General features: G+C 42.3%; 2 pseudogenes across 2 annotated transcripts; both read right to left on the bottom strand.

Moving 5' to 3' along the window:
• Positions 1–2,222: 2,222 nt before the first annotated feature.
• LOC143335033 (Ig kappa-b4 chain C region pseudogene) lies at positions 2,223–4,036 on the bottom strand (annotated as a pseudogene). 2 transcript variants are annotated; one of them, XR_013078389.1, is made up of 2 exons: positions 3,976–4,036; positions 2,223–2,720 (listed from the first exon to the last, which is right to left on the bottom strand). The product of XR_013078389.1 is annotated as an Ig kappa-b4 chain C region pseudogene, transcript variant X2 (transcript). The 2 variants fall into 2 exon arrangements; XR_013078388.1 differs by lacking the exon at positions 3,976–4,036 and adding an exon at positions 3,601–3,659.
• A 6,051-nt stretch (positions 4,037–10,087) lies between these two features.
• LOC143335228 (Ig kappa-b4 chain C region pseudogene) lies at positions 10,088–18,783 on the bottom strand (annotated as a pseudogene).
• Positions 18,784–20,900: the final 2,117 nt, after the last annotated feature.

Below are 20,900 nucleotides of genomic sequence, written 5' to 3'. Positions count from 1 at the left end.
AAGGAAGCACACATAGGTTGCACAGTGATTGTCCAAGCACAGAACCTTTGTGGTGCACAGAATAATCATCATCAACATGAACAAAGTGATAATGATCTGAAAAGTGAGATTTAAACTTGAGCAACAAACAAGTTACTGGGAAAGCTAAACCTTAACAGGTCGTGAGAACAACAACCTGCTGACGACTGGTGAGGAGATCCGAGTATTTATCCTGTGGCTGGTGATTCATGGATCGGCTGCAGCTGTGGTGGCTGATTGGCTTGGGGATCAGCTGGAGGTGAGCCGTGATTGAGGAGGAATTGACCAGTCCACACACACACACACACACACACACAAACACACACACACACACACACACAAACAAGTGTAGACACAAGCAGATTAATTTTTAATTTTTTAAGATTCATTTGCAGTTTCTAAACAGCATCCTGTGTTTCTTCACTCTACGTGAAGATGATTTATTCGTCAGTGGTCTCAGCAGTGAGGCGGAAACAGCATGATGTGTTGAGGACAGCTCCAGTTGACTGACTCTGTGTGTTTGCATATGTGTCCTGCCTCTCTGCTGCCAGCCGTTAAGAGGCCAGTGTTGATCAGTGTCTGTCCAGGCCTTTCAGAGCCACCGACACACCGGCAGCACAATCATGAGCTCACTGATTCTACTGCTGGCCACCCTGGGGCTCCTCGTTCAGGGTGAGACTCTCTTCTGAAACCTGGGCTTCAGGATGCCAGAAGCAGGTTCACCACAGTCATGTTCTGCTGTGATGGAGAAACACTGAAACAAGCAGCATTTACCTTCTTCCATCTATTCTCCACGTTAAACAAATGATACTCTTCTGTTCTGATGGTGATCGTCTTTCTCCAAGCTGGATTTGTCTCAATAACCCTTCTCCTCTTGTTCATGTTTTCCAGGTTCATCAGGACAAATCACCCTGACTCAGTCTCCTGAGTCTCAGTCTGTTGTTCCAGGACAGACTGTCTCCATCAGATGTAAAACCAGTTCAAGTGTTAGTAACTGGCTCCACTGGTACCTTCAGAAACCTGGAGAAGCTCCTAAACTCCTGATTTATACAGCTACAAGCCTTCAGTCTGGAGTTTCAGATCGTTTCAGTGGAAGTGGATCTGGGACTGACTTCACTCTGACCATCAGTGGAGTTCAGGCTGAATATTCAGGAGTTTACTACTGTCAGCAGAGTAACAGCTGGCCGTTCACACAGTGATACAACGTCGTACAAAAACCTCCCTCAGCTGGAGAGGAACTGATCTGAATCAACAGCTGCACTCACACTAAAACTAAAGATTTTACTAAAAATTAATGGTTCATAATAATTAACTTTCAATATTTTTTGATTAAATATACTTTATATCACAAAAGGTTTTGTTTATTTCCTGGAGTACAATGACATTTAGACACTAAATTTGTAAAAATAAGTTTTATCTCTGACCAACTTTCATAGAAACTCAAAAACACATTAATTAAATTATAAAATCTTATCTCAAAATCATTTCAGTCATGTTATTAAAATATTAATCGCATATATAACACATTTAATACATTTTAGATATTTTTATCGCAACAAAAATGTATTTTATGATTGAACCAAAAGGATTGATGGAGTGTGTAATTCAGTAACACTTTCAGTCTTTTGTCATCTTTCATTTGTCTTTGTGGTTGTGGATCTTCAGCAGAAGCAGTTTGTAAATAGTTTCAGGCTTAAATTTAAGATGACAATCATTTGGTTTCTCTCTATGCTGATGATACACTGCTATTCATTTCAGATGTAGAAAATATTTTTCATTTCTTTTGAAGATTAACTTGAAGGTCAGTGCATATTCTTGAGATACACCTAAACAATGAAAATATGACAGTCCTCATCATGAAGACACTTCAGCAACAAGAGATGATTGGATGATTTATGCTTGATATGGTCCTACCATGACTTTTGGTCCAAAGTCACAGAAGCATTTACATCAACTGTCAACAACAAATTATGGACTTAAACTACGACCATCACTGGTTTGTACTCATCAAAAATGTTTTTTGCGAGTTTCTACACTCCTTTGATATTCAGTGTATATGGATACACATTACATGATCTGACACATTATTTATAAAACCATCAGGGAGAAAATTCAGGTTTGTTTTGGATGAAACAGAATCAATGACACTATTAAAAGAACATTTACGGAAACACTTTGACAATAAAACATTTTCAAACAAGTGATTTGAAGAACACGTCTTTATTATCTGCAAACACTGAAATAATATTGAAACGTTGAAACAATCTAGTGAATATTTCTATTTGTAAAAATGAAAGACAGAGACAGAGAGTGCAGAGTGAGAGCAGAAGCAGAGTGAAACCAGCAGCACAGTCCCAGTGAGTCAGGTCAGGACTGGGAGCACTGGTCTCTCCTCAGTGTCTCTGAGAGGGGAGTCTGGGAGCCCTGGGTGGCCTCACAGGTCACAGAGCCCACCTTCCTCCACTGGTCTGCAGGGAGCCTCAGGGTGCTGCTCCAGCTGTAGAGGCCGTCCTTCTGCAGCACCCCGGGGCTCCTGCTCTCCTCCCAGCTGCTGCTGCTGCTGCTGCTGCTGCCGTCCACCTTCCAGGACAGACTCCAGCCTGAGGGGAAGCCCTTGTTGGCCAGACACATGAGCGTGGCCTTCCCCTGCTCCAGCTCCTCACTGGAGGGGGGCAGCACCGTCAGGGTGGGACGGACGTCACCTAGGAGACAGCGATCGGTTTAGAGGACAGGGACCACGCAGCTGTCAGTCAAACACTTGGACACCTTTACTGTGTGAGAGTTGATTTTGTCCTTTAAGGAGTTTCTGTCAGATGGTTTTTCTGCTCCACCAGTCACTCACTCACACATTGTTTCACTTCCCTTTAAGAAACCTCTCATGCACATCAGCACAGAAAGAGTCCTCATATGACCTGAAATACATCAAACTGCACTGCAAATAAAACAATCAGATTTACATTAAAAAATACAAAAAGCTCTTTGATGGATTTTAATTTAGACCATTTGAAGAAAACAAGAAGAGTTTGAATATATTTTCAGTTGTCTGTGACTTCGTTCAAAGTCCTGAAACATTTATAGAAAAACATTTACTGTCCGAACTCTCAGAGGTGAATGAGATCCAACGATATTATCAGCCAACAATAACTGACGACCATCAGAGAACTGTCAGCATTATTTCAAAAAGCCATTTTGAGCCGTTTGAGGAGATCAGAGATTTAAAGGCTTTTCAACATTTTTATCTTCATTCACAGGATTCAAAATGATTTTAACTCAAATTAAAAACGGTTTAAAATGAGAATCAAAATCAAAATCTACAAACATTTGAAAAGCACGAGTGTTGTTCTTTCATCGTTCCTACAGTTCAAGCTGTTCACATTTCACAAATGAAAGGTTTAAAGAGAAGTTCAGTGAAGCTGCTTTGAGTTCAGCTTCAAGGTCAAACAGCAGAAACTGACAAAAAATTGAATCTTTCAAGTGATTTTGATCAGTCCAATGGAAAATTTAAGCTACTGCAAATGTTCAGACACATGAATTCAAACTTTATCTGATGAAACGATATTTAATATTTGAGAAGAAACTTACTTCCAATGTCCAGACTGGTTCCTCCACCAAAAGTCAACCACAGTGATACAAACTGACTGAGTCGTAGTACAAAAACCTCTGACTGCAGAGAGACACGGCTCTCTGACTTTGTCTGACAAACTTTAACTCCAACAACTCAACTTTCAACTTTCATCTAAAGATTTAAATATGTGACTTCTCCTCTGCACCGACTCATTGTACTAATTACATTCATGATTTCATTTCAACACAAAACTGCACTTTAGACTTTCTACAAAACTACTGAGAGAAAATAGAAGCTGTAAAATCACAAACTTCAATTTCCAGAGGAAATTTATGTCCAGGAAAGAAAAAGTTTCAGACAAATTAATAAAATCCATCAAAAACTGAACTTACTTCCAATGTCCAGACTGGTTCCTCCACCGAACGTGTACCACAGTGATACAAACTGACTGAGTCGTCGTACAAAAACCTCTGACTGCAGAGAGACACGGCTCTCTGACTCTGAACACAACAAACTCAACGTGAACACTTCCAGTTTTTAATAGAATGAACTATTTCATCTCATATTTATCAAACAGTAAAACAATTGATCAGAATTCATCACATTTATATGTTTATATTTTTACATCTGTCTGAAAGTCAAATTTAAATTGTTCTCACATAAATTAAACAAGATGTTCTGAAAGAAAATGTATCCAGAGTCCTCAAACCAAATCAACATTTAAATGATCACTGACTGTTCATCAATGTTCTGATAGAGTGATTGATCCATTGATCACCGCTCCTGGTCTGCCACGGAAGAAGGACGACCAGGATGGGTTAAAGGCGGAGGTCAAATTTCACCAGTGCATGGCGTGTGTGGGCATGATGCATGTATCTGTGTGACAAATAAAGGGGATTGTCCCTCTGATTCGTCTCTTCTTCTTCTGACCAGCTGCATCATCATAGTGATCTAAGTCCATGTACGAGTCAGTCAGATCATTGTGTGATTGACTGCATTGTGTCTGTAAGGAGGGAGCTCAGGAGGATGAAGCCGAGGAAGGCTACAGGCCCGGATGGCATCAGCTCCAGACTGCTCTGGGACTGTGCAGATCAGCTGTGCGGGGTCATCCTGCACATCTTCAACATGAGTCTCAGTCTGGAGAGAGTTCCAGCCCTGTGGACAACTTCCTGTGTGATTCCAGTCCCAAAGACTGCACATCCCGGAGAGCCCAACCACTTCAGGCCAGTAGCCCTTACTTCCAAACCTGATGAGGACAAATGAGAGGATCACACTGAACCACCTCCATCACCTGGTGAGCAGCGACCTGGACCCCCTACAGTTTGCATATTGTCCAGGCATTGATGTAGAGGATGCAGTCATCTACCTGCTCCATCAATGTCTTTCTCATCTGGAGCATACTGGGAACATGGGGAGGGTCATGTTTTTTGACCTCTGCAGTGCTTTCAGCACAATCCAACCATCACTCGTCAGAGGGAAGCTGGACGGAGCTGGAGTTGACTGCCACATGGCTGCATGGACCATCGACGACCTCATCAACAGACCACAGTATGTGGCTTCACGACTGTGTGTCCGATGTGGTCGTTTGCAGCACGGGGACTCCAGAGGGGACAGTGCTCTCTCTTTTCCTCTTCACCTTCTACACATCGGAATTCAGACACATCACCAACAGCTGCCACATCCAGACGTTCTCTGATTATACGGTCATCGTTGGATGCATATCAGAGGGGAACGAACTGGAATAGAGGGAGTTCATAACCAACTTTGTCGACTGGTGTGGCCAGCAAAACCAAGGAGATGGTGATTGATTTCCGCAAGAAGGTACCAACGACGACACTGGTGAACATCCAGGTCTTGGACATTGAGATTGTGGGGGATTCCAAATACCTGGGTATTCACCTCTCCAACAAACTAGACTGGACAAACAACACAAATGTCCTGTACATGAAGGGCCAAATTCGTCTCCACCTGCTAAGACGACTGAGGTCTTTTGGAGTATGTCGAACACTGTGTTTTCTGACCCGGTGGTGGCATCTGCAGTTTCCTATGCAGTGGTTTGCTGGGGCTGTGGAAGCTCTCAGAGGAACAGAAAAAGACTGAACAAACTGATCAGGAGAACTGGCTCTGTCCTGGACTGCCCTCTGGACACCATCGAGCAGCTGGGTGAGAGGAGGATGTTAGCCAAGCTGACATCAATCACGGACCCATCCCAACCCCTGCATGAGATGGGGGGGGGGGGGGGGGGGGCCTCAGCAGCACCTTCAGCAGTAGACTGCTGCATTCAGTCTGTACATTACATCTCAGGCAATATCTAGTACAAATTTCCATTTCATCTTCAATATTACATTTGTTTCTTCTTGTATCAAGTCTATAAACGTACATATTTGTATTCTCTATACTCCTACACATTTTTTAACCAATGTGCAATAGTGGAAAACACTGGACTTGAACCATGTGCAATTCTCCATTCCCTGTACATCATTTTATGCTTTTTCCATTATTTCACAAACTGCTGCATACTTTTTTTTTTTTTATCCAATTCAATGTGCAATACTGAAAAACGCTTTACTCCCTTTTATATATTGTGTATATAGAAAGTGACACAGAAATCCTCCTCATCAAAAACATGACTCTGACCTGCGTCCTCATCTGGACTCTCCTCTGCTGCTGCTTCACAGGTAAAGTCCAGAGACTCAAAGTCCTCTACGATCATCCGTCCGTCTGAAATGAAGACAACAACACCGTGACGCTGCTTTATGTTTGTGTGTGTGTGTGTGTCCTCAGAGTCCAGAGGTCAGATCACAGTGACTCAGTCTGCAGCAGTGAGCTCTGCTCCGGGAGGCTCCGTCACCATCAGCTGTAAGACCAGTCCCAAGGTTTATGGTGGGAACTTTTTACACTGGTACCAACAGAAGGATGGAGAAGCTCCTAAAATGCTCATTTACTATGCAAGCACTCGAGCATCAGGGATTCCAGATCGTTTTACAGGCAGTGGATCAAACACTGACTTCACTCTGACCATCAGTGGAGTTCAGGCTGAAGATTCAGGAGTTTACTGCTGTCAGAGTCTTCATATCAACAGTCAGTATGTGTTCACACAGTGAAAAAGAGTCGTACAAAAACCTCCCTCAGTCAGACTGAACAGAAACTGAACTGACTGATACACTTCACTGAGGACACACACACACACACACACACACACACACACACACACACAGCTGACTGATGTGTTCATTGTGTCTCCACCAGTTTTCCTCCTGAAGTTCAAACAGTTCACCTCAACAACCTGAAAGTTTCCACAAATGAGGAGAACAGTTCCAGTGAAGAAGCCCAGTCAGACCATCAAAACCACAACAGCAGCAGAGTCAGCTCCACTGATGGAGACACACAAAAGTAAGATTTAAACCAGCTTAGCTCAGTTCCTTTCATGTCGATTGTCAAATGAAGATATCAGATCTAAAAAGCACACAGATTCTTTGTCTGAGGCAATTTGAAGTCCAGTTGTCACTTTAACCAGTGCTATGTTACACTCTAAATCTCCAAATTCAACTACTGTTATGTATCAAGTCACACAACTGATTGGCGACTGCTTTCTCAAGGATTTTAGGGAGAAAGGGAAGGTTAGATAGAGGTCTGTAGTTGGATAAACCTGTGGCTCAAGAGGAGGCTTTTTGAGAAGAGCTTTATTTACGGCCACTTTAAAGGACTGTGCGACATCACCTTTTGATAAAGACACACTGATCACAGTAACGAAGTGCCAATTCATGGAACAGCTGACTGATCACAGGGAGAAAACAAGGCAAAATCTTGAGCAATGAACAAGGCGCTAGGAGAGCTAAACTGTTCTGATTACCAAATCAATGTATCTCTGTAGGACCCAAGGGGCAGACAAATAGTACGGAAACGACAGGAGCCGTTCAATAACACAACGGTTTATTAATAAGAACAAAACAACCACCATGTGAACCAACAAAACACAGTCTCCAAAAAATCCACAAAATCAGCCCGAATCAAGTCGACTACACCGTGTCGAGCAGGTAGGAGCGAAAAGCACAACTAAGACAAGGAAAACCAAAACAAGGAGAACAAATTACGATAACAAGGCAACGAGAACTGAGACACGCTCACAGGCGACTAGATACACAACAAGATATCAGACTCAGAGAGACCAGGAATGGCTGGAAAGTCTAGTTTGAAGCTTGAACAATCTGGCAGCGAGACAATGCTGCCACGCTGCTTAAATGCAGGGAGAAATCAGTGGATGAGCATCAGGTGCGCCGTCAGCCCTCTGCACCGCCGGGCCACACCTCCACTGCAGAAAACAGAAGGACACATAGACAAAGGCCGTCTACAGAAACACTGAACAAAATATCATGAAGCACAGTCTAACGTAAACCTTAACAAGGTTCTGACAACAACAACCTGCTGACGACTGGTGAGGAGAACCGAGTATTTATCCTGTGGCTGGTGATTCATGGATCGGCTGCAGCTGTGGTGGCTGATTGGCGTGAGGATCAGCTGGAGGTGAGCCGTGATTGAGGAGGAACCGCCCAGTCCACACACACACACACACACACACACACACACACACACACACAAACAAGTCTAGACACAAGCAGATTATTTTTTTAATTTTTAAAGATTCATTTGCAGTTTCTAAACAGCATCCTGTGTTTCTTCACTCTACGTGAAGATGATTTGTTCGTCAGTGGTCTCAGCAGTGAGGAGGAAACAGCATGATGTGTTGAGGACAGCTCCAGTTGACTGACTCTGTGTGTTTGCATATGTGTCCTGCCTCTCTGCTGCCAGCCGTTAAGAGGCCAGTGTTGATCAGTGTCTGTCCAGGCCTTTCAGAGCCACCGACACACCGGCAGCACAATCATGAGCTCACTGATTCTACTGCTGGCCACCCTGGGGCTCCTCGTTCAGGGTGAGACTCTCTTCTGAAACCTGGGCTTCAGGATGCCAGAAGCAGGTTCACCACAGTCATGTTCTGCTGTGATGGAGAAACACTGAAACAAGCAGCATTTACCTTCTTCCATCTATTCTCCACGTTAAAGAAATGATACTCTTCTGTTCTGATGGTGATCGTCTTTCTCCAAGCTGGATTTGTCTCAATAACCCTTCTCCTCTTGTTCATGTTTTCCAGGTTCATCAGGACAAATCACCCTGACTCAGTCTCCTGAGTCTCAGTCTGTTGTTCGAGGACAGACTGTCTCCATCAGGTGTAAAACCAGTTCAAGTGTTGGTAGCTATCTCCACTGGTACCTTCAGAAACCTGGAGAAGCTCCTAAACTCCTGATTTATTATGCTACAAGCCTTCAGTCTGGAGTGTCAGATCGTTTCAGTGGAAGTGGATCTGGGACTGACTTCACTCTGACCATCAGTGGAGTTCAGACTGAAGATTCAGGAGTTTACTACTGTCAGCAGGGTCAAAGCTTCCCGTTCACACAGTGAAACAACGTCGTACAAAAACCTCCCTCAGCTGGAGAGGAACTGATCTGAATCAACAGCTGCACTCACACTAAAACTAAAGCTTTTACTAAAAATAAATGTAAATTAAAATCATCTCTCAATATTTTTATATTAAGTAATTGTTTATTCCATGGACTACAATCACATTTCGACACTAAATTTGTAAACAGTACTTTTATCTCTGACCAATTATCACAGACACTCAAGAAGTGATTAATTAATTCTAAAATTTTATCTCAATAACATTTCATTTATGTTGTTAAAATACTAATCACATGACATCTTTACTTAATTTGGTTTATTTCTATTGTCACAAAAATGTATTTTATGATTGAACCAAAAGGATTGATGGAGTGTGTAATTCAGTAACACTTTCAGTCTTTTGTCATCTTTCATTTGTCTTTGTGGTTGTGGATCTTCAGCAGAAGCAGTTTGTAAATAGTTTCAGGGTTAAATTTAAGATGACAATCATTTGGTTTCTCTTTATGCTGATGATACACTGCTATTCATTTCAGATGTAGAAAATATTTTTCATTTCTTTTGTAGTTTTACTTGAAGGTCAGTGCATATTCTTTCGACAAACCTAAACAATGACAATATGACAGTCCTCATCATGAAGACACTTGAGCAACAAGAGATGATTGGATGATTTATGCTTGATATGGTCCTACCATGACTTTTGGTCCAAAGTCACAGAAGCATTTACATCAGTTCTCACAACAAATTATGGACTTAGACTACGACCATCACTGGTTTGTACTCATCAAAAATGTTTTGTGCGAGTTTCTAAACTCCTTTGATATTCAGTGTATATGGATACACATTACATGATCTGACACATTATTTATAAAATCATCAGGGAGAAAATTCAGGTTTGTTTTGGATGAAATAGAATCAATGACACTATTAAAAGAACATTTATGGAAACACTTTGACAATAAAACATTTTCAAACAAGTGATTTGAAGAACACGTCTTTATTATCTGCAAACACTGAAATAATATTGAAACGTTGAAACAAGCTAGTGAATATTTCTATTTGTAAAAATGAAAGACAGAGACAGAGAGTGCAGAGTGAGAGCAGAAGCAGAGTGAAACCAGCAGCACAGTCCCAGTGAGTCAGGTCAGGACTGGGAGCACTGGTCTCTCCTCAGTGTCTCTGAGAGGGGAGTCTGGGAGCCCTGGGTGGCCTCACAGGTCACAGAGCACACCTTCCTCCACTGGTCTGCAGGGAGCCTCAGGGTGCTGCTCCAGCTGTAGAGGCCGTCCTTCTGCAGCACCCCGGGGCTCCTGCTCTCCTCCCAGCTGCTGCTGCTGCTGCTGCTGCCGTCCACCTTCCAGGACAGACTCCAGCCTGAGGGGAAGCCCTTGTTGGCCAGACACATGAGTGTGGCCTTCCCCTGCTCCAGCTCCTCACTGGAGGGGGGCAGCACCGTCAGGGTGGGGGCGACTCGACCCACTGCAGAGACAGAGAACACATGTTGAAGACGCTTCATCTTTGGATGAAACTGGTCTTCAGAGCTTCACTTCCCTCTCCCAGCCCAGTAACCATGGCAGCAGACAGGCATCACTGCTGAACCATGACAACAGTCAGGTTTCAGTGCAAATGATTAACAGTTGCAAATGGCACATAGAGAGCCACTTTGCATCAGCAGCACCATGCTCCAGTGCTCTGGGACACTTTATAGTCCTGAGAGCTGAACGCTGGAGGACTCACAGCTGTCCTTCGTCACAACAGAAGACACAGAAATCCTCCTCATCAACAACATGACTCTGACCTGCGTCCTCATCTGGACTCTCCTCTGCTGCTGCTTCACAGGTAAAGTCCAGAGAGTCAAAGTCCTCTACGAACATCCGTCCGTCTGAAATGAAGACAACAAAACTGTGACGCTGTTTTATGTTTGTGTGTGTGTGTCCTCAGAGTCCAGAGGTCAGATCACAGTGACTCAGTCTGGAGCAGTGAGCTCTGCTCTGGGAGGCTCCGTCACCATCAGCTGTAAGACCAGTCCCAAGGTTTATGGTGGGAACTATTTATCCTGGTACCAACAGAAAGATGGAGAAGCTCCTAAACTGCTCATTTACCTTGCAAGCAATCGAGCATCAGGGATTCCAGCTCGTTTTACAGGCAGTGGATCAAACACTGACTTCACTCTGACCATCAGTGGAGTTCAGGCTGAAGATTCAGGAGTTTACTACTGTCAGAGTCTTCATTACATCAACAGTCAGTGGGTGTTCACACAGTGAAAAAGAGTCGTACAAAAACCTCCCTCAGTCAGACTGAACAGAAACTGAACTGACTGCTGCAGCTGGAAGCTACAGCAGAGACTGATACACTTCACTGAGGACACACACACACACACACACACACACACACAGCTGACTGATGTGTTCATTGTGTCTCCACCAGTTTTCCTCCTGAAGTTCAAACAGTTCACCTCAACAACCTGAAAGTTTCCACAAAAGAAGAGAACAGTTCCAGTGAAGAAGCCCAGTCTGACCATTAAAATCACAACAACAGCAGAGTCAGCTCCACTGATGGAGACACACAAACCAAATTCACAATATATGAACCATCAATGTCCACACATCACACAGAAACCTCAGGACACTGAAGCTCTGCAATACAACAAATCTTTTCTTTGGCAGAACCACTGTCACAAACATCATGTTTTTTCATTAACATCAACATACTGACATTGATCTGACAAGTAAGACTTAAACCAGCTCAGTACAGTTCCTTTAATGCCAATTAAATATTCCAGTTCCTGTCAGAAGATGTGATGGTCAGTGGAGTCGAATGAAGCACTCAGATCTAAAAAGACAAGCACACAAAATCTTTGTCTGAGGCAATCAGATCATCTGTAACTTTGAATAGTGCCTCTCTGTGCTATGATGCACTCTGCAGGACAGGAAAACATTCAGTATGTCAAGAATGTCAGCAATGGTCATTCTATTTAGTGTCTGAGAGTCGAAGTTGCCATAAGAATGAGAACTTTAGTCTTACGTCTGATAACCTGCAGGATGCGTCGTGAAAAGAAAAGAATTACGTATGAACAGAAAATCAGAACGTTCATTGAACAGAGATCATATGTGAGCAGCCACAAGAAAACCAGCAACAAGTCTCCTGGGGGGCATTTTGAGTTATTTACAGAGTCTGAAAGTGTAGTTTCTAAGTTTTCCAACGATGTCTAACACACGGAAATCTGAAAATATTTGAAGAAGATGTGGCCATTTGAATGTAGGCACTCCTCAAACTAGTTTGAGTTTGGTCCTGCTATCAGTGACATCTGGTATCTGTTAGCCTGCAGGACAGAAATGATTATAGTAGTTTGAACAGTGGTTATCAGATGGAAATTCTTTTGTTACAAAAAGCCCCTGAATAAAAATGAAAAACAAGAAAGGTAATATACTGAAGAGTTAGAAGGAGCAAATGTAGATACTTCTTTCTAAAATTAAATAAAACAAAATCAATTCTGTCACTCTGTGGTGCAGTGGGATGGATCAGTCTGTTGCTGAATGAGCTCCTCATTGTGGAGAGGGTGTGAAGGAGAGACCAATATTTGGTGATATCACACCCGCATCTTCTTCTGCGTACTCTTCTGTGCTGTGACCCTTGGCGCTGGGCATGTGATGTCTTTTGCCTCGTCCGCACAGAAAGGCCTGGTTTTTTCAGAAAGATAGGTCTGCCTGTCAATGTTCAGTCCAGGTGGGGACAGGACAGGAAGACTGTCAACAGGGGGCAGAACTCCTGGATGGTGCAGTAGCTGAAACTGGACAGGCTCTGCATCACTGTGAGTTCTAGCAAGCACCACACCTGCTCTGTTAGCATCGAAGCTGTGACAGAAAACCCTTGTTTCAGATCATGGGTCATGCTAACAGGCACAGTAGCATCAGTCAACACTTTATTCATGCACCCAAAGGTGTGTTATTGACCCACTATTCAAGCACATCATCAGGTTGGTGTATTATTCAAATGAATGGCAGATGCTCACATTACCATATCTAAACCTCCCATTACAGCTCATAATATGATCATCTGATCTAACAGAAGTTTCGATGTGCATATCATTTGCATTTTAAAACGACAATACTGAGCTAGCTACAAACAATGTAAGGTATAGCCATAGCAGCTAGCATGAAAAAACAGTTTGTAATCCCTGTATGTGACTTCGAATGAACACTAACGTGACGTAGGTTGGACGTTAATGAAAACTCACCCCATAAGAGACTGAAAGTATTCCTGCAGACTTCATTGCCACCGATCAAATAAGAGGTTCGGGGGTGCTTTCTTTTCGTTGGGGGCTTCTTGGTGGATGTAGTCATCTAAGAAGTAACTACTGTATGTCTGTTCGCCTCAAGGTGTTCAGTTACTCTCATGTCCTGCCACCCTCCTTTGGCAGCTAAAGAATCCATCCGTATGTTGTGTCCCAAGGAGAGAATTCACAGATCATCTCCATTTCTACCACACTACCACATGAAGTGAATGTCACTGTCATGGCTGCCAGGAGTTTCCTCTGAGTATCTGGCCTCTTAGAATCTAACAAAAATCTACTGAATCCTTTCTAGTACTCTCAAATCCAGTTGTCAACTGACTCAAGTTGCTTTTAATTTATACTTTGTCTCAACATTGTGGATATCTCATCTATTTGCTGAGTTTGTTGCTGTAGCTCAAGTTGATGGGCTTTTGGGCCTACTAAGCCTCTAACTACCAGATCTGTCACCATCAACATTTTCAACTTTCATCAACCTCCAGTACATCCTGGTAAGATACATCATGCCTCCTAAAAATGCTAAAACATCCCCTTGTGAAGAGGATGCTGTGGTCACAATGAGTGTACTCTCCCAGTTAATGGAGCAGCAGAGAGCACCAGATCTATAAGGATATGCTACTGCAGCAGTAGGACAACTTCAAATGTTTCATTCAGCTGATCATGGATGGAACTGACAAAAGATTGGATGGCGTTATCAGAGATGTACAGGAGCTGAAGACCAGCTTGGAATTTACCCAAGCAAAGTTTGATGAGAATAAGATGGGATGCTCTGAGATTGAGGCAAAGATAAAGGCATTTGAGACAACCATAACTACTTCCAAGCAGGAATTGGATGCAATGTTCACTAAGCTGGACTACATTGAAAACCAGAGCAGGAGAACAAACATTTTAATCAATGGCATTGCTGATGAGAAAGGAGAGAATTGGAGTGAATCAGAGAAAAAGGTGAGACAAATGCTTTCTAAAGACTTGGGCTTAGATGGAACAAATATGGACATTGAGCGTGCCCAGAGGCTTGGTCAGTACCAGGAGGGGGGAAGGCCAAGGAAAATTGTTGTCAAACTTCTTCGCATCAAAGACAGAGAGCTGATTCTTTCTTCTGCCAAGAAATTAAAGGGCACTAAGATCTATATTAACGAAGATTTCTCTGAAACTGTGCAACTGAGGAGGAAAGAGCTGTGGCCGAAGTTGAAAGCTGCTAGAGAGAGAGGAGATAAAGTGAGCTTGAAGTATGATAAACTGATCATCACTCCCAGGGCTGGACAATGTCACTCACTGGCCTAATGAGCTTTAAAGTTCAATTTTATCTTTTTGCGAGTGTAGTGTTTGTGTACATGCATGTGTGTCTGTGTGCTAGACCAATAAGTCTGATGCAGCCTACTTGATCATGACAAAACAACTTATGGTACAACATGTTCAAATAGATTATACATATTTTTATAATATTTGACTTATTTACCATCAACTAAGATGACCAGTATAAATAAACTACCTAAAGGTTTAATCCTTGCACATATTAATATATGTAGTCTGAGGAATAAAATTCACGACCTTTCTCTATTTTTGCAATTAAACAAAATAGACATACTCATGATTTCTGAAACCCATCTGGACAGCTTCATAGACAATTCAGATGTTGATATAGGAGGGTTTTCAATTTATAGACATGATCGAAACAGGTTTGGAGGTGGCGTGGCCATTTACATACGTGATCATTTTCCTGTGAAACCAAGACACGACCTAATGGTTGAGGATGTTGAAGTGTTATGGTTACAGGTACAACTTCCATATGTAAAACCAATAGTTCTTGGCTGTTGTTATAGGCCACCGAGTGCCAGGATAGAGTATTTAAATAGTTTATGTAATGTGCTGGACAAAGTGACTGAGGAAAACAGAGAGCTGTACTGGCTGGGTGATCTAAATATTGATTGGCTAGCTGATAATTGTCCTCTGAAGAATAAGCTTAAATCTATGACAGACACCTGTGGTTTATCTCAATTAATGTATCAATCCACAAGAATTTCTAGTAATAGTACAGGATCTTTAACATCAAAATGTATTGATCATATTTACACTAATAATCCTGATATGTGCTCAACACCCGTTTCTGTAACAGTTGGCTTTAGTGACCACAACTGCGTTGCTGTCTCCAGGAGAACAAAGCTACCTAGAGCCTGTCCTAAAATCATCATGAAAAGAACTTATAGGGCATTTAATTTTCTAAATGAATTGGATAACATTAAATGGGATTTGGTATGTGCCATTGATGATGTGGATACCTCCCTTAATTTATTCATGGATCATTTTATGAGAGTTGTTAACAATCATGCCCCGTTAAAGAAATTTACAGTTAAAGCCAAAAGTGCTCCTGGGTTGATACTGATTTAAAGAGCTTGATGGCTCAAAGGGATGAGGCTAAAAAGGTTGCTGTTCTTTCTGGCTCTCTTGAAGACAGAAAACTTTATTGTACTTTAAGGAATCATGTGACCAAGGTGAACAGAGTGAAAAAGAAAAAATATTTTCAAAAGAGAATCTCAGATAGTGGTACAGATAGTAAGAGAATGTGGAATGTACTCAACGAAATCATGGGGAAAAAATCGACATGTACTTCTTTTGTTGAATTGAATGGAGTTTATTTGACTAAGCCAACACAGATCGCAAATTATTTCAATGATTATTTTGTTAATAAGGTTTCTAAACTTAGAGAGAAAATGGATTGTACTGTTGGTTCCAACTCCGATGAGCTGATAAAAAAATTTATAATGAAGGATAAACAGTGTCATTTTGAATTTCATCGGGTTAATGTTGTGCAGGTGGAAATGTTGCTGAGATCTTTGACTGTTGGTGGGTCTGCTGGTACAGACAATTTGGATAGTAGGCTGTTGAAATTATCAGCTGTGCATATTTCTAAACCAATCTGTCACATATTCAACAGATGTCTGATGAGTGGTGTGTGTCCAAAACTTTGGAAGGAGGGCAAGATCATTCCTTTACCCAAAGATACAAAATCAACTTTCTGTGGTCCGAATAGTAGGCCTATTAGCATTTTGCCTATTCTGACTAAATTATTGGAAAAGATTGTATTTGAGCAAGTGCAAGATTACTTTTCTCACAATGATTTAACTACAATGTTCCAACACGCTTATAGGTCTGGTCATTCCACCTGCACTGCAATGACACAAATGTCAGATAGCTGGTTAACATCAATTGATGATTCGATGCTAGTGGGTACAATATTACTTGACTTCAGTGCTGCCTTTGATGTGATTTCCAAACTTATTAGTTATGGTTTTACTTCCTCTGCAATCAAGTGGTTTACAAGCTATCTGTCTGAGTGTTAGGTGTACGAACACCCTGAGACCAGAGGAAGGCGAACTCAAAGTGAAGGCTACAGGGATCACACAGGGCACAGGCAGGCAGAAACAAAAAGGGTTTATTAACTAAGGGTGTCCACCAAAACGGGAAAACAAAAGGCGAGAGCACAAAAACCACTCTGTACAGTTCAACTAAGGGTGTCCACAAAAACGGGAGCAACACAAAGCGAGAGCAAAAACACGCTCTGAAGAATCTGAGCTCCAACTCCTCTCACAACCGAGGCTGGGCTGAGGGCTATCCACAGGGCGAGACGCTCCTAAAACAAAAAGCAAAGCACAGGTCAGCGGACCGAGAAAGACACAGGGGATCAGAAGACTGGCAGAGGAACACACAATACCACGGAGGTAAGCAGACGATCTGACGACCACTGGAGAGAAGAGCCGGGGTTAAATGCATCCGTTGATTGGAAGGTGATGAGATGCAGGTGTGTGAGAGGAGGCGGGGAGGAGGGGCTGCCGAAACAGGTGCAGCCACTTAACACGGACCTGGACAGACAAGGGAGGACAGACAAGACCACAAGGGGGCAAGGAAACAGGGAAAACACAGGGAAAAAAAAAGGGAAGACAGAGCCCTGCCTGACACTGAGAGGTTGCAAAGAGTTTATTTTAATGGTGCATTATCTTGTAGTAAGTCCCTAGACTGTAGAGTCCCACAAGGAAGCTGCCTCGGACCCCTTTTATTTTCAATTTTTACTAATGACATGCCATATGCACTCAGTAAGGCTACATTGACTATGTTTGCTGATGATTCTACTCTTTATTACGCAGCCCCTACATGCTCAGACCTTAATCAGGTTCTGTCTTGTGAGATCAGCAAATTATATAACTGGATCAAAACAAATAAACTTATTCTAAATATATCAAAAACAATGAGTATAATATTTGGTTCTAAGTATAGATTATCAGATAATCTTAAAATGAATATACAAGTAAATGGTCAAACTATACAGCAAGTAAAAACAGTGAAGCTTCTGGGACTTTGGCTTGATTGCACATTGTCATGGTCTGATCACATCAACAAGGTTGTGGCCAAAATGGGTAGAGCTGTTGCCATAACGCGTAAATGTGCACCGTTTCTCAATTCACAGTTGTTAAGTCGTGTTGTTTGTACATTGGTTTTATGTCATTTAGATTATTGTTCAGTTGTATGGTCTGCTGCATTGAACTGTCTTATAAGTAAATTACAGGTGGCTCAAAACAAGGCTGCAAGACTGGTTCTTGGTTGTTCTTCAAGAACTAGTGTTGCAGAAATGCATGAACGTCTTGCTTGGCTGATGGTCAAGAATAGACTATCTGCTAATATATTAACATATTTTCATAGAATTATTAACACTCAGACTCCTAAATTTCTTTATGATAACATAATTTACTGCTCAAATATGCATTCATATTTCACTAGAGGGGCGAATAGTGGACAGATTACTTTACCCCTACCAAAGTCTGACTCTATGAATAGGACTGTATTCTATAGATCAACTGTGTTTTGGAACAATCTTCCAGTTGTGGTTCATGAAATTAAGGGAAAAATTGGTTTTAAAAAGAAACTAAGAATGTATTTATTCTCAACACCATAATATCTTATTTGATTGAGCGAGGTTTTGTCATGTGATACATGAAGGGATGCTGTTTTTTCTTATTTTAATGTTTTTATTTTAATAAGTACTGTCAGAGTTGTTGTTTTTTTTTTTTTTTTTGATTGAGATCGTTGGTAATTGAGTTTGTAATTATTGTGTTTTCTATGTCTGTGTTTTGAAATTTGTATGTTTTGTCTGGACCCCAGGAAGACTAGCTGTCGTCTTGGCGTTAGCTAATGGGGATCCTTTTAAATAAACAAATAAACAAATTTCTCTGTCTTTACTGCCTTCAAACATTACAGTAGATTTAGCTTCTGATATCTTACGCTCCAGCTCCTCTGCTGCGAGGCCGAGGGATTCTTCGTCGTCTTCATCTTCAGCTAAGGTCAGCTGTAGATTAGGGATGTTCTCCAGTGTAATGCAGTCGCTCTCATCGATTTCTTCAGTTTCATCTTCTAGTTCGGGTTCAGAATCAGAAGTGAGATCAGCGTCGGCATAACCAGGCATTTCCACAAATGAAGAGAACAGTTCCAGTGAAGAAGCCCAGTCAGACCATTAAAACCACAACAGCAGCAGAGTCAGCTCCACGGATGGAGAGACACAATCCAAATTCACAATATATGAAACACCAACGTCCACACATCACACAGAAAGCTCTGCAATACAACAAATCTTGTCTTTGGCAGAACCACTGTCACAAACATCATGTTTTCTGGGCCACAGTTCATACAGTACATGTCACTGAACAAACTGTTGTGTCTTTACAGGTCCAGAAAGTTGGACCTGATCTGCATCAGACTTATGGTAAACCTACCAGAGGCTGACAGGCATGAATTCCCTTCTAAAAAAAAAGAGAGGTCAAATGTGACAGGGAGCCAAGAAAAGCTAGATCTGACCCAAATAGACCCTGATACAGAGATGGCACCAGCACAGGCAGCAGAATGTTGAGCCATCAATTAACAAGCATCCCTGGTCAACAAGAGTCCTGGAGACACCTACTGTAGCAGGAACTACCACTGAGGTGATTTTCAGTCATTTGTCAGTTGTTTTTCTGGCTTTCTGTTTTTTGCACAGGTTTTGTCAACTCGATAGTGTCACAACCTTAAAAGATGCCGTCACAAAACTTCACCGGTTCAAAGCTCAAAATGAAGGATGAGTTTGATGATGGCTGTGGTGCAACACGAGAAAGCACAAAGAGCGTGTGGACGAAGCCATGTTGTTAACATGCATTAATGGTGGCATTTATGGTGGCACGGTGGCACAGTGGCAACACTGTCGCCTCACAGCAAGAAGGTCCCGGGTTCGAATCTCGCTGCGGGCACCGGGTGTGTCCTCCACCATGCTTCGGTGCCTGCTGCTCGAGGAGGGCCTTTCTGTGTGGAGTTTGCATGTTCTCCCCGTGTTCACCTGGGGTATCCTCCGTAAAAATATACCCCCACTAAAAACCCCCCGGGCGCCGGTCTGGCTGCCCACCGCTCCTGGTCTGCCGCGGAGGAGGGACGACCAGGATGGGTCAAAGGCGGAAATCAAATTTCACCTCCGTGTGCCGTGCTGCATGTGTGTGTGACAATAAAGGGGAATGTCTCCCCCCAATTCTTCAATTCTTCTTAATGGGACATGAATTGATAAAGATGGAGAGGGAGAGAGTAGCTCAGTGCATCATGGGATGTTACCTGGCAGTCTAATCCTATAATAGCATAACTAGGGGCCTGTCCAAGACAAGCCTGAGCCGGCCCTAACTGTGAGCTGTATCAGAAAGGAAAATTTTGAGGCTACTCTTAAACGTTGAACAGGTGTCTGCCTTCCAGAAGAAGATGGAAGATGGTTTCACAGGACAGGATATTGACAGTTGAAAGCTCTGGCTCCAGTTATGAAGTTTTATAACTAAGTTCAGCATCAAAGACGATAGCCCAAACAAATGGGTGGACTAGATTGTCTGAATTGGTTTGAAGTTGGACGTCATATAGGTCTTTATGTTCGTCAGACATGCTCGAAGTTTAATAAACTTTGATTGGTTTATTGGTTGCATCTGGCTTCACTGATAAATAAAAATGGGTATCATCTGCTGAGCAAATTAAATTTCTGGAGTCGGTCTTCACAATATTGCCTGAAGGAAGCACACATAAGTTGCACAGTAATGGTCCAAGTACCGTTGTGGTGCACAGAATAATCATCATCAACATGAACAAACTGATATTGATCTGAAAAGTAAGATTTAAACTCGAGCAACGAACAAGGCACTGGGAAAGCTAAACCTTAACAGGTCGTGAGAACAACAATCTGGTGACGACTGGTGAGGAGAACCGGGTATTTACACCATGGCTGGTAATTCATAGATTGGCTGCAGCTGTGGTGGCTGATTGGCGTGAGGATCAGCTGGAGGTGAGCCGTGATTGAGGAGGAACCACACAGTCCACACACACACACACACACACACACACACACACACACACACAAACAAACAAGTGTAGACACAAGCAGATTAATTTTTTAATTTTTTAAGATTCATTTGTAGTTTCTAAACAGCATCCTGTGTTTCTTCACTCTACGTGAAGATGATTTGTTCGTCAGTGGTCGCAGCAGTGAGGAGGAAACAGCATGATGTGTTGAGGACAGCTCCAGTT

The sequence above is a fragment of the Chaetodon auriga genome, chromosome 17, assembly GCF_051107435.1.
Source record: "Chaetodon auriga isolate fChaAug3 chromosome 17, fChaAug3.hap1, whole genome shotgun sequence".
Taxonomy (NCBI): Eukaryota; Metazoa; Chordata; class Actinopteri; order Chaetodontiformes; family Chaetodontidae; genus Chaetodon; species Chaetodon auriga.
Note: the sequence above shows the minus strand (reverse complement) of the source record. Positions and strands in the feature narration are given on the sequence as shown.